Source organism: Magallana gigas, chromosome 3, assembly GCF_963853765.1.
Source record: "Magallana gigas chromosome 3, xbMagGiga1.1, whole genome shotgun sequence".
NCBI classification, from domain to species: domain Eukaryota; kingdom Metazoa; phylum Mollusca; class Bivalvia; order Ostreida; family Ostreidae; genus Magallana; species Magallana gigas.
This window is the reverse complement of record NC_088855.1, coordinates 18,756,526-18,771,591: the sequence shown is the minus strand read 5'-3', so window position 1 is coordinate 18,771,591 and position 15,066 is coordinate 18,756,526. Positions and strand designations below refer to the sequence as shown.

Here is a 15,066-nt window from a genome sequence, read left to right as displayed (position 1 = left end):
AAACAAAAAACTGATTTAATCATTATAGCTCTCTAATTGCAACAATCTAGAAAAAAACCCCGTAATATTCACCTGCACGTGGCTTAAGAGGTCAATATTAATAACATTTAATTTTCTCTACATTGGACTAAAAATAGATCGTCCAATGAAAGATCTCGTTTCTCAATTTGTTCGGCCATGGTTTTAAACTAAAATTTTAAGTTTGCTTGATATTACAGCCAATTTGATATGAATCATATAATAAAACTAGAGCCGAGCTCGTTACAAGCAACGAGTAGGTCCTCCGTTATAGCTTCAAGCCAAGATAGGATTGTCAATCAGCCTTTATAAAACCACCGCCTCTCCTTACACTTGGTAGGATCTGACAGGTATTGATAGGAGGTCATCTTACATAGGAGATCATCTTCACATAACCAAAAATTCTGCCCAATCAGGGCTTTAAAAATGAACTGGAACGCTTCAGAAGTTGATAGACAAGTTAATTCATGTCTGTTTTCTATGTAACCTCCAACTGCAGGTTATTGAAGAGTTACCCCTCTCATAAAACAGATAAAGGCATGTATGTGATAAATTGGGGTTATATTTCGATTGTATGCAAATGTAGAGGTAATGTGAAGATTGCCTCTTATCGATACCTATCATACCCTGACGAATGTAAGGAGAAGGGGGGGGGGGGTATCTACCGTTTTTAAACTACAAACATTTTTTATACCACTGCAGATTGGTAGTAAACTATATACATTAATTTGTCAAACAAAACATAAACAAATCGTGTTGAAAACTCTAAGTCTGTATAAATAGATGATGACTGTTTGCATAAAAGGAGGAATTTGAATCAGGACTGGTAAGGATACAGTCTTTTATCTGAATTTTTTGGGGGCAGTGATAATAGTTTAAGTGAATTTAAGCAAAAAGACCAACCCCCCCCCCCCCCCAAAAAAAAATTTAGAAAAGAGAATCGACGAACTGTACAGCCACTCCCTGCTTTGGGAAAAATGAAAAAGTTTGCAGGGGTTTTTTTTTTCCAGTCATACAGCTGCAACAATATATAGGAATAGAGGCCATATACACGAATCTCCCAGAGCTCCCACTGGATCAAAAATCCTTTTTGCCACTTTAGTGCGGCAGGAATATCGACCTATGTTTTACAATTATTTCTATCATATCACATATACGTGTTACTAAATTGTTTTTCATGTACATGTATGTATATTTGCACTCTCCTTATTGATATGTGTATATTTGTATCACTAAATGATTTCTAAGTAAAGATACTGAAAATCTGCAGATCTTAGTAAGAGAGAGAGAGCAAAACACTTTTTATATAATGAAATAAATATTTATGGATTCATACACATAAATAATAAGATGGAGTGAAAGTCACAAAGACACGATTTCTTCTGTTCTTTACTATTTCAGAGTGGCTACAATTTTACGATCTCCCATTTTAAAAAGTCAGATGTAAAATATTCTGCTGGGTTTTAAGTCGATTATGTGTAACTTTGAGAAGTGCATCTATTTTGGGGAGACAAATATGTTGCTTTTTTGTTAAGTCAGGTGAATTATGTTCTAAGGTGTCTCAAAGAAATAAGGAAACCGTCGACATTTGCACTACTCTGATGATTGCTACGGCGACCGACCGTATTGCATAATTAACGTATTTCATTAACTTTTAAACATGAGAACAAATACATGTGTAATTATTATAAATTTAAGATCTTTGACGTAAAACGTTTAACAGCAATGAGTTTGTTTTTACAATGAAGCAAACGATCATACAGGATAACTACAAAAGTGATCAAGTGCCAGCTATCTATAAAAAAAAAATTAAAATTGTTTAAAAATTAATGTGAATATTTTTTTGAAATGATCACTGAATCCCTCAATTCCGTACAATTCTTTTATCGTGCCAGCACCTACCGCATACATGTAATAATGAACACGGAACTTTGATTCTAATTGATTTGATTTTGACGTTGAACACTTAGATAATGTTTGATTTTTTAAATTCACTTTTACTTTGTACACACTGCTAAATTTTTGTACAACTCTTTTAAAAGAAAACTTTGTGTACATCGGATGTTAACTCCGGAGTTCCAATGCTAAATCAACTGTACAAGTAAGATAAACTTATCGTTTCGTCTTAAACTAAGGTAGTTGAATTAAATTTAATAGTGGTGTTTGTACAAATTATCAATAAAATTGCACGTGTGATAAGGTAGAAGCACAAGAAACTACAGCGGATCACTTGTCCAGTCGCGCGGGATTTCCTCGGCTATGTGCGAGGGATGATCATGGTCACGATTTTGGTCAAAAATTATTTTGACGATTTTAATGTTTACAATGCTTAAGTAAGACATTTTTAATAAGCAACCAAAATTTGACTGTCATTCGTTGAGTTATAAGCAAGTTGCAGAGGTTACAATTCTTTGCCATGTAAACAAAGCTTTTGTTTACATTTTGATTGTTAAGGTGAAAATTCCCGTTTTAGACCTAAAATGAATGTGTTAAACATTAGGCGCTGTTTATTTATGCTTAAAATGAGTAAGAAAATACAAAATCAGCTTTAAAAGATTTTTTACAGGTATATTGAACCTATGTAAACAAAAACAGGGCACGAGCCTTGTTTACATTTCAAAGAATGGTGAGCTCTGTATCTTGCTTATAACTCTACGACTGACTCTCAAATTTCAATTTATTATTGAAAATGCACTCCTAAAGCATTGCAAATAATAAAAACAGAAAATAAAATTTTACCAAAATCGTGACCTTGCCCCTTTAAAGGTTTCATCTTAATTGTGTGGTTTTTTTGTTGATCTTATACATTAATCATTATTTGTACAATTTAAGAATATTTAAGACTTACAAACCCACCTTGAACTATGTATGACGATGCTTCTGATTTGGAGTAATATCACCTTTTAATTACTATTTTTTAAGAACACTTTCGTTATTTACATTCTATCGTTTAATGAAATCAATTGAAGATGAAGAAACTTTTATGGCATAAAATTAAAACAGTAAAAAACTGTTCTTTTGTTTGCGGCTAAAGTAAAAACGTTTATTTAAGACGCGAATCGCGCATGTGTATTAGATAACCGCTGACCGCTGGGTAGTCCAGCCGCGACAGATTTTATCGGCCGCAGGCAGGGATTGATTACGCACAGAACCCAGAAGGATTTGAAATGCTTGCAGTTTATTGACTAAAACATATTAAATAGACGTTAATTATACCCCCGCTCCGAAGGAGACGGGGTATACTGTTTTACCCTTGTGTGTCTGTCTGTCTGTCCGTAACAAAAATTTCTGTCGCATTTATCTCAGCAACTATTTATCGCAGATGCTTGAAATTTTTACACAGTGTTTGTTAAGGCATGCCATATCGTGGGATATATTTTTGTACCAATCGAACGTCAACTTCCTGTTTAATGACGACTTTGTTTATTTTTTAACCAAAATCTTTCAAACAAATTTTCGTCAAAGATTTCTCAACAACTATTTATCGCAGATGCTTGAAATTTTTACACAATATTTGTATAGGCATGCCATATTGTGGGATATATTTTTGTATCAATCAGACGTCAACTTCCTGTTAAATGACGACTTTGTTTATTTTTAGCAAAAATTTTCAAACAAATTTTTATCAAAGAATTCTTAGCAACTGTTTATCGCAGATGCTTGAAATTTTTACACAGTATTTGTATAGGCATGCGATATCGTGGGATATATTTTTGTACCAATCAGACCTCAACTTCCTGTTAAATGACGACTTTGTTTATTTTTAGCAAAAATTTTCAAACAAATTTTTGTCAAAGATTTCTCAGCAGCTATTTATCGCAGGTGCTTGAAATTTTAACACACTATTTGTTTTGGCATGCCATATTGTGGGATATATTTTTGTATCAATCGGACGTCAACTTTCTGGTAAATAATGACTTTGTTTATTTTTAGCAAAAATTTTCCAACAAATTTTCGTCAAAGATTTCTCAGCAGCTATTTATCGCAGATGCTTGAAATTTTTACACAGTGTTTGTTAAGGCATGCCATATCGTGGGATATATTTTTGTACCAATCGGATGTCAACTTCCTGTTAAATGAGTACTTTGTTTATTTTAGCCAAAATTTTCAAACAAATTTTCCTCAAAGATTTCTCAGCAGCTATTTATCGCAGATGCTTGAAATTTTAACACGTTATTTGTTTAGGCATGCCATATTGTGGGATATATTTCTGTACCAATCGGATGCCAGCTTTCTGTTAAATGTCGACTTTGCTTATTTTGCATATTCACATCAGAGCGGGGGTATCCATAGTGAGCATCGGCTCACAGATATCTTGTTTTTTTTTTTACTGAAAAATCCAAAGTTCTATGTCCTATTATGCTTAAGATTGGGAATGACATTGCTTTCATTAATCAACAGAACGATATATTATTTTTAAAACATACTATCGGTTGATTCAATTTAAGAAGAAAAAACATTTACATGTGTATGTATTCAAAATTAAAAACAATTATATGTGCTTGCGGCTATATAAACCCATATGTGTAGTACATGTATAGATACCGCTGACCGCAAAGTAGTCCAGCTGCGATCGATATCCTCGGCCGCGGGCAAGATCTTGGTTACGTACGTAATGGTACACACACGCAGCTCAGATCCCAGATAGATTTCAAATGCATGCAGTATAATAACTAAAATGTATTACACAGAACTTTTTTTTTTAGATCCGTAATACTAGAATGGAAAAAGAATGTTTATATTTTTTGTTTCTCCTTTTTACAGGATTGTTCACTATAAGAACTTTACAAAATATGACTTATAGTCCTCACATAAAAGCATGTATACTTAAAAAAAAGTTTTCTTATGAATTAAGGCATCCCGTATAAACATTTATACTGGTATTCTTTCTGTGATAAATTTATGTCATTTATACGCACAGACTTTCGTTAACTTGGCCAAATTCCGCGAGTACTAGTCAACACGTATTATTCTTTACCCTCATATTATGCAATACCCGAGCACAAAAATAGTTTTATGAGATCAATAAAGTCACAAACAACATTTTTGCAGCGACGCCCATATCAAAAAATTTACCGTTTTAGAGTTATAAAGCAAAAACTTTTAATGGATCTAGACTCCTCATTTTAGGGGATAGTCCCTGTTTTATGGTATCAAATGAAAGCTCTTAATATTCTGCACAACTTTTGTTCTATATGTGTTTAAGAAAATATTACAACTAAAAAGTTATCACTCTAAAAAAAGTTTTACTATACATTTTTAAAATAAGAATTTGAATTAAGAAAAACTATAAATATTAAGTAATACAATTAGTCAGAATAGCAAGTAAAAGGCAATCTCTTTTAGTAATTGGAATCGTAATTAGTAAATACCACTAATACAATTACTTATGATTTATTTTACTCATCAGTTCTGCAATTACTTAAATGTATATACAGATTGGTTTTTTATTTACTCAATTTAATACTTATTTTAAGTAATCAAAATCATTTTGTTATAAGTAATTTAATTACTTGTAGTAGACTATTTACTTTTTTGCAATTACTAAAATGTATATAAATATGTTTTTTATTTACTCAATATAATTCTCATTTCAAGTAATCAAATTCATTTATTTTAAAATATTCTCTAATTAAGTAATAGCAATACTTATTTTATCTAAATAATTTACCTATTTCATACCAATATGGTTTACCCATTTGTTTTTTACTTGTTGTAGACATATTATTCTCCAGATATTATGTCACATTGTTTTTAAAAATTGAACGTCTAAAATTCTGTTTCCTTGCACTCGCTGATAACTGTGAACTAAGAAAATTTTAGGGAAAAAAAAACACCAGACAACTGTGTAAATCAATAAATCTGTAATACCATAACACATATATAAATAAACTGGCTAACAAAATGTTATGTGTACAAGGTTGCTAATTTGACTAGCTGGGATTTACAACAAATGTGCACTTGAGAGAAAACAGTAATGACTTCAAGCAATCATAAGCATTGCAATTAATTTTCCAGATAAGAAAGTTCTTTAAAAAAGCTAGTATATAGAAATTCTGTTGGTATAATAATTGCAATTTAAAGCTTTACTGATAAAAAAAATAATGGATAGAAAAATTGTATTTCACATTTTTATATACACTTGAAAGGAAATTCACTCGTTTCCTTCACAACAACCAAAAAATTAGTTGTAAAACATACCTCAACATTGCATTTTTAAACATTTTGCAGGATATGCATGGCAAAATATGTAATGACTCACAACTATATGTACATTGTAAACAATCAAACATGCACGGAAATATAAGTAACCATATAAAACAATAAAAATAAGGAAAAAATAGATATACCTAGGAGGAAATTAAATTGATTCCAGATAATTTTATATTTAACAACTTAAAGCAGAAAATAAGGCCCATTAATTAATAAAATGACGTTAATTTGTACAAAATTTTAATGCAACGTCAAATTTGCAGAGAGTTTGCTGCAAATTTGCGACAAACAGTTACCACAAGCTTACAGATAAACATAGCAACTTTAAGATATTACAACATAAAAACAATTAATAAACACTTATAATTATTTCATAATGAGTTACTCATACATGTACTATGCTTTTTAATCAATTTACAAATAACTTCTACTGGTGATTAACAAAGATGTTTAACTTAAACAGTTGCAGCAAAATTTGAGATAAAGGACACGAGTAAAAATTATTAACTTTGAATTTTGCACATTTTATAAATTTCAAAAATAAACACAAAATTGATGAACAAACCATAATGAAATTTTACTAATAGTACTCAACCAATCGGTGATGATTTGTTGCTGCAGATTGATAAACTTGAATGCAGTTTGATCACAACATGCATGCACAGATGGACTTGGACAAAAGTTCACAATGAGCGAAGTTCAAACCATATAGTTCTTAATTAAGCCTTGCAAGGTCACTGGTCATATTACAATTAATCACGGCAATCTTTAAGGCATTCTTGATGTCTTTTTTATGACAGTCTCCTGTATGTGCTCTCCGATTTAATTTCACACATAAACAGTATCACACAAATAGCCGAATATCACAATAATGTCCACAATGGAATGGTCAGACTTCAGCACTGTTCTTTATATGCTTTTCTGCGTAGTCTTACACAAATACTGTTTTCACTCTTTTTTGTTTGCATAATTTGATCATAAAATCAGTGAGTTAGTTGTTCATGCAAGGTTTTTTTTAGGTCTGTGTAACCCGGTCATCAGGGCAGACACCTATTGGGAAGATAAATGGATTTTATATAAGCACAGTTTTTTTTCAAATTTAAAGCAGTTTCTAAGAAAAACAAGTTAGCCTATTATATATCATACTTACTCCATCTATTAATCTATATCAGTATATAGCTACAAATTTGCAATACTAACTCTGACTATGTGAGTAGAACATGAATTCTTTTATTTAAATAATAAAAATGTAAGTCATATAAAATGAACTTATACACTATGTAATGATAATTATCTAAATTTGGGGTTGTTTAAATAAATTTTGAATTCAAATTATTTTTTCATGCATTACAACGATGTCAATAACGAGCTTTTTCCATGATTCAACACCCGGCATAGTCCAATCCACACTTTGCAAAAGTTGTTCCCCTTTGCGGGGTCAACCCAAAGGTCAAAAGGGAAAAAACAACTTTTCCCTTCTTTATGCAACCAAATATTTGGGCGTCCTGTGAAGAAATCTCTTAGGAATTAATTTATTCCTTTGATGTGTGGTTTGCCCCAACGTCAAATGACGAAGTTACAATCCTCTAAACTACAAAGGCTACTGTGAGAATTGTATGGGTTTTTCCCAAAGATGGCGGCCAAGGGAGATAACTTTTGTAAAGTGTGGATTGGTCTCTTGTCATAGGGACGGCCTTAAACTGTTAAACTCATTATAAAAGATCACCGTCTTTCGTTTTATATTCCAAAACCTGTTTAAACTGCCATATAACGAATATATTTTTATTACTTCACTTACTTTTTCAAAAACGTGCTCATGATCATGCACGAGATGGTTCATGTAGTGGCCTGGCCTTGGGTGTTGAGACTTGATTCATTCACTTATATTCGTCCTCTGTTTAGCCGTGGATATTCCAAAAGTAAACACTCCATTGACAATCATTCTTTTACCTTGTGCACAGCCTTATTCCCTTATTTTCATTCATTTTTCCATCTCGGTGATGGCAGACAACATGGCAGCATCGAATGTGAAATTGGCGGCTAGCTATTGATCGACCAATCAGCGCGCGCGTAGCGTAACATTGAAACAAAAGTAAAAGTACAAACAAACACTGAACAGCATACGAAAGCGGTTTAGACACTATTATTAATACCTTTTTGAAAGCAAAGGAGATATATGCCATTTCTGAAAACCTAGTCACTTTCAAATTTCCTATTGTATTGCCCAACCTGTCTGTGTGCAAACTCTCTCTCTCTCTCTCTCTCTCTCTCTCTCTCTCTCTCTCTCTCTCTCTCTCTCTCATAATAGACTTATATAGTAAGTCTTTTTTTTGTTTAAGTATATGATAGTTCTTTATCATAACAAATATCATTAAAGGAATAACTTAGTAAATCATGTTAAGTATTTGATAGTTCCTTATCATAACAAGTATCAGTAAAGGAATTACTTAGTAAATCATGTTTTGTTTTTAGTAAATGATTGTCCCTTTTTTCATAACAATAATCAGTAAAAAGGAATTACTTAGTAAAACATTTCTATACATTAAGTAAATGTAAGTAAAATATTTTTATTTAGTAATTGACATGAAGTTCAGTAATTGTTTTAAATTTGTAAGTAAATGTAAAGTAATTACCTATTACTTATTAATATGATTTTAAGTAAAAAATGATTACTAAGTAAAACTTTTTTTAGAGTGATTAAGCAAAGATATAAGCAAAACTTAACATTTTTTGAAACATAAATTTCAATGTAATTTTTTTAAAAAGTATACGTGGGTTAATCAAACATGTAAAACTATGAGGACAACGTTCAAGATGTCTACATTAAAGATTTGTAATTTAAAACTACTTGCTACGGATCAACTCGGAGCCTTTGCAGGTACACGAGACCCACTAAAAATATATTCAAAGGGAAATAACTCAAAACCGGAAGTAGCAATTTCACAATATTTTGTGCTTTAGTGAGCTATTGTCATTTCCAATAGACGCTGAAAATTTGAATAAAAACTAATGACAAACAAGCGAGATATTAAAGTTTAAAGAAACGTCTAGAAGAGAAAAAAAAATCAGTATAAGGTCTCTCTGTGGAAACGGAAGACCTTAAAAATAATTGCTGTTTTTCAATCAACAGGATGATTTAGCTACCCTCGAAGTATACAATAATCCCCATGGCCCCGGCTCGGTGAATATAGATATTCTTGGGTAGCTAAATCATCGTACTGACCTCAAAAACAGCAACAATTGTATAGTTTTTTAGTCTTCTTGAAAAAGTTGGGGGTATCATTATGATAAGTCAAAGAATAAACTATGGGTAAATTTAGTTACTACTTATATAATGTGTGAATGACTTTTGGGATGCGAACAGGAAAAAGATGCCACTTGTCTTAAGTGGCCACTTTCAAAGTTTCTCCGAGGTGGCCCTTAAAACAGGTTTGACTGTATCTGCATTTGAGTTGACAATCAAAAATATCTAAATAATAGCTAAAAAAAAATATTAAACTTACACCTCATATCCTGTTTGTAAATGATCCTCGGCCGGAATGTTACAACTCTTGTAAGATCATTCTAAAGACAATCAAATACATTAATACTAGTGTATTTTTTTTTCTCCAAGAATGTCTACACAATAAGTAAATTCAACTACATGTACAACTTATCGAACTCGTAACAAGGTGGTCGTCTATGACAAGTAAATCATATTTTTTATCACAAACACTGATGTTAATATAGGACACGAATCTATTGAGGTTGGAGGTAAAATCCATTAAATTCAACGATGAAACCTTAAAATAACAACAACAGAGATATTAAAATCTGTCCAGCCAATACATCAAATATCGGCTGAGGGACGACCTTATTTTGTTTAAAATTTTAGAACCATTTTAACAAGACCTTCAGACTTTCAGTAGGGCGTAGCTATCTATTCCATGCGTCAAACAAATTTAAAATGACGCGGTTTCAAGCAAAATATGCATCGATTGCGTATTCTTAGCTCAAAAGCCAGACAAATCTGTTTGACACAACTATCCAAAGTCCAAGCTCTTGTTAAAATGGTTCTAACATCCCAGAAAAAAGTCAATACATGTAGTCTTAGTCCCACTAGTCAACTAGTCAAATGAGAGATTTTCTCAAGCATCTTAACTCCCAACATTGTTACTTTGTTCTGTTGGCCAAAGATGAGTTAGATTCTTTTGAAATCAGCATCTATACCTGAAAACCATATGAAGTGGAAAATAAGAGTTCCATAGTCCAAAGATAAAGATTATAGACATTGAGATTCATTAGATGATCATTTTGGATTGATTTTAGTCTGTGAGGTAGATTTTGGTTTCTTTGGGGGTGTATTTAGGATACAAGGGCTCGTAACGTACATTTGAATATTATCATCGTAGTATCAATTTGGTTCAATAGGGCGGATTGGGATGCCACTGGCGTTCAGTGCAGAAACATTCTGTAGGTTTAAATGTTCAATGAGATGTCACTGATATTCAGTAAGGTACTATTTAATGTTCACTTTAATACCATTGAGGTTCATTAGGGTATCACTTAGGTACGTATATCTTAAGATACAAATACATTTTATTATCAATGGGGAGAGGGAGGAGTGTCATGAATAAAGGTTCATCAGTATACATATGTATCATTAGGGTTCATGTGGGTTCATTTTGGAGAACCCAACAAATAAACTTATATTAAGTTGACAGTGTTTTATACAATGCGAATGTGTCGTACGTGTTGGACGGTAAAGTAAGGTAGGCGTAACCGCAAGCATGATTACAAGTATAATCCTCGTGACGTCTTGGCCCTTTTCCTGGTGGCCAAAAGTGAAAGTTACATGTACAATGTATAGGATCTCTGACGTCGTAAGGAAAAGACCTTCCTTATTTAGTTGTAAAATAATTATCTTACTTAACTTAAAACTTAATAAAGTTCAACATATAGGAACAAGAGAAGAAATAGGAAATCAATGTAAACTTTATATATACATATATATATATATATATATATATATATATATATATATATATATATATATATATATATATATATATATATATATATATATATATATATATATATCATTAGTTGTTTTGGGTAACGAATGATATTATATGAGGAAGTATTATATAGTATTATATATAAGACAAGGAAATCCGTAGGATTATTGATCATATTTTAGTTTGCCTTCTTGCACATTAGGTTCTTTTTAAGTGTAGCCCCAATTGTTACAGCACAGATATTTTTTTTATATATATATTTTAATAATCCTATCTACATACAGGATATTGCAAGAACATGTGAGTACATGAAATTTTATCACATTGATATTGTTTGTAAAGCACAATCTGTAAAGTTTCATTGAATTAAACTTTGAATAGTTAATAATTTTATATGTACTAAGCAGATGTTTTCAACAAGACTGTTTTAGGACAAATTCTAATTAATATTATCTGCATGTTAAATATTTTGTTATGTCACTACTCTATGTATCTACTTTTATGTATGTACATATTAAGCTTAAACTAATACATGTATATCATACATTTCTGATAAGTTTCTCAAATGAGTAACTAAGAATTGATTCATGACTTAAAGGTACGGGTTTTAAGTCAAAGAAGACTTAGTAAAAATGTTCAAATTTGAGAAATTAATCTGATCAATAAAATTCTATCGTGAACTTTGGCATTTTAAGGACGACGGACCCAATTCGCTTCTACAATTGTGATTTTCATGAAAATTTTATATGAGTTAGAGTGACTAAAGATATATAAAAATCAATAAAAACAAATATGAAAATCGAATAAAATTTTTAGTAGGGACCATTTCAAAAAATGGTTGTGTTATGTTTGAACATAATGGGAAAGAGCGTTCTTGTGAGAGAGAAAAATAATTTTTAAAAATTCTGCAATACTGTATACCGGGAAATATTCGCCCCTGTTCTATATTCGCCTCTTTTGCCCTCGTTGTCATGTAGAGGGCGAATTTAAGACTTGGCGAATTCTATAATATCTTTGTTAACATAACTGTATCTGGACGAGTTCAAGACGAGGCGAAACCGTTTGCAATTGTAAAACGGCGAAAATTACACTGGGCGAAAATAACCTTGTTAACAGTAGATTTTCCATCCAAATTAAAATATGACACTTATTTGATGGTTTTGAATTAATATCATTTGAAAATGACTATGACATCGTAACGATGTTTTTTTTTTTTTCGAGAGTTCGAATTGTCAAATTTGGATTGGTGTAAATATAAAGTTCAGTGGCCTGGTTAGAATCTGTTTAAACACTTTTCATGAAAGTACAATGTATCTAAGGCCAGCATTTTTTTTTTATTTTTAGGTTTACAAACCAGCCGCTCGGTTTTCTGAGTTTTTAGAAAGAAAAATTTTTTTAAAAAGACCCTTTTTTCTCCCCGACAGCAAATTTTTGACGGAAATGAATTTTTTTGGTTCGAAATCGAGATTTAATATCGGGATCGATATTGTAAAGCAACTACTTCTTGTCGAATATGGCGCGAGAAAACGTTCACATAGAACCTAGGTTTAGATTTATTATGGCCTGGTTTAGTCTGAAATTTGTTCGCAGTGACGGAAAATGCCGAGATCAATGACTTAACGAGGCCTAGGCCGAGTGCAGTTCGAGTACGCAGCGCAGCGTTTCATTTGCATTGTGACGTCATCTTTTTGCTTGGTTGACGCCATGGCGTTATGGTTTCAACTGAAGATATTAATATGTGATGTTATATATTTATTTATTACGTAAATATGTCTGAATGTTTAAAAAAAAAGTAAAAAAAAAAAATGCGCAAAATTGATACATTTAAAGCAGAATTCTACAAGGTCCTATGTTAAAAATTAATAAAATATATAATCAACTTTGAGATGGACTCCTAAACAAACGATGTGGTAAATATCTGATTTTTTCATCTTAACGAGGCCGGGTCTAATTAGTTCTGCCCTAGATTTTTTAATGAAATTTTTTACCTGAATTTCTACTGATATAATTATTATTTTAAGATTAAAAAATAAGACATTTACCATACCGTTTGTTTAGGGGGTCATCTCAAAGTTTGTTAATCTTTAACATAGGACCCTATGGGATTTCGCTTGAAATGTATCAATTTTGCACATTTTTTTAAACTTCTGCCCTAGGGATTTCTTTTTCTGTTCTACATATTAAAGTTATTGCTAAAAGGCATCAAATTGTCAAATAAAAAAAACTTTTTACCTCCTGGTTTGTTCCAGGGGTCTTATCAAAGTTGATTTTTGTATGCCCAATTTCCCAGATTTGTCAGATAATGGCTATTTTTTATTTGACAAAGGCGGAAAAGGTGATCTTTATAGTATTATTAAAGCCTTCAGACATATTTAAGTAATAAAAAAATATATAACATCACATATTAAGGGTCATTAATATAAAATACATGGTTACTGTCTTGAAATATATGAATTAAGCTTTATTTAGGCGGGTTAAGAAAACGTGACAGAGGGTTTGGCCTGCTGAACCCTCTTCACTTTTTCGACCCGAGCCCAAATATAGCTTATACTTCGAGACAGTTATGTTTATTCCACAATATAACATTAATTTTACGCATTAAACGAGCCATTTTCAACAAATTTTGCTGAATATCTGCAGATAAAACTATCACGCCATGGCGTCAAACAAGCAAAAAGATGACGTCACAATACAAATGAAACGCTGCGCGAAAGCGTGCGTACTCGTTCTGTACTCGGCCTCGTTAAAAGAATAATTTTTTCGGTAAAAATTTATGTAAAGAATTTCATTAAAAAATCTAGGTCAGAACAAATTAGACCCGGCCTCGTTAAAAAGATCAAACAATGTTGTCAAACATGTGTTGCAAGTGGAAAGGAGCCGGTCACTCGAGGATCCAAAATGCAGAAAAAATGAAATTCTAATATCATTTGTTTAATCAACGAAAGTAAACATATTCTATAGCAACATTGTCTAATATGTAGCATTCCTTATTTCAACCAATAAATTTCAACAAATAAATTGGCGAACTATTTGTACTTAGCTAAAATGCTTATATGATACAACTGTAAATAAAGATTCTTTTAATGGTAAATGACTCGATCCCTATAAAATGACAAATGGAAATTGCTTTATGTAATATCGAAGTTGTATGTCTAATATTGTATTGTACTATTTCAGTGATATGTTACACAGATGACATACTTTTCCCATGCTCCACTTGATGCAGTTACACACCACTATCATGAAGTTGTCATTCATTATATTGATAGAATAAAGATGATGTCATAAAAGGTTTTATTTCCTCCTAGAGAACTTTTACAATTTTGTGGTTCGTAAACCTAACAATAAAAAAAAAATGTTAGTCAAAAGTGATTTCATTTTTTTTTTTATTTCCTCCTTCTACGGAACTTTATCATTTTGTTGTTTGTAAACCTAAAAAAAAAATGCTGGCCTAATAGATTTGAAAATATTCTAAAACATGACATTCGGTGATTTAATTATTTGAGAGAATTGGGCTTTTTCGGCACTACAAAATAAATTCCGAATATTTTTTTTCAAGATTTTGTTCTAATGTATAATGTCACTTATACCGTCAGATCATTCTATTCAATGACATGGCAATGCAAAAAAAAAAAAAAAAGAAATGAAAAATGCTTAAAAACTTTTATCTAATAAAAAGCATATCTTAATCAAAGTACTGAAGTGATGACAGGGGCTGATTTTGTTTATTTTTTTTTTTTATTTTTTTTTTAAATCAATAGAATTTAATCAGCTGCATAAATTTAAAATTTTTAAAAGATAAAATTCAAATTAACTTAGCTGAAAAGAAGAAACTCAT

General features: G+C 31.4%; 1 protein-coding gene and 1 long non-coding RNA gene across 3 annotated transcripts in view; one reads left to right on the top strand and one right to left on the bottom strand.

Moving 5' to 3' along the window:
• Nucleotides 1-15,066, top strand: part of LOC105328369 (uncharacterized) — a 29,963-nt gene that overhangs the window by 12,666 nt on the left and 2,231 nt on the right. Inside the window, exon 1 of one of the 2 annotated variants that reach the window (XM_066078795.1) lies at nt 11,371-11,528. The exons of the other annotated variant lie outside the window; for it this stretch is intronic. The gene's annotated coding sequence lies outside the window, so the exon portion shown is untranslated. Of the gene's footprint in view, nt 1-11,370; nt 11,529-15,066 lie in introns of those variants that run through there. 2 annotated transcript variants of the gene reach the window in all.
• Nucleotides 5,868-8,324, bottom strand: LOC117685594 (uncharacterized). Its single transcript, XR_004599101.2, has 2 exons — nt 8,030-8,324; nt 5,868-7,281 (listed from the first exon to the last, which is right to left on the bottom strand). It is a non-coding gene; the product is annotated as an uncharacterized lncRNA (long non-coding RNA).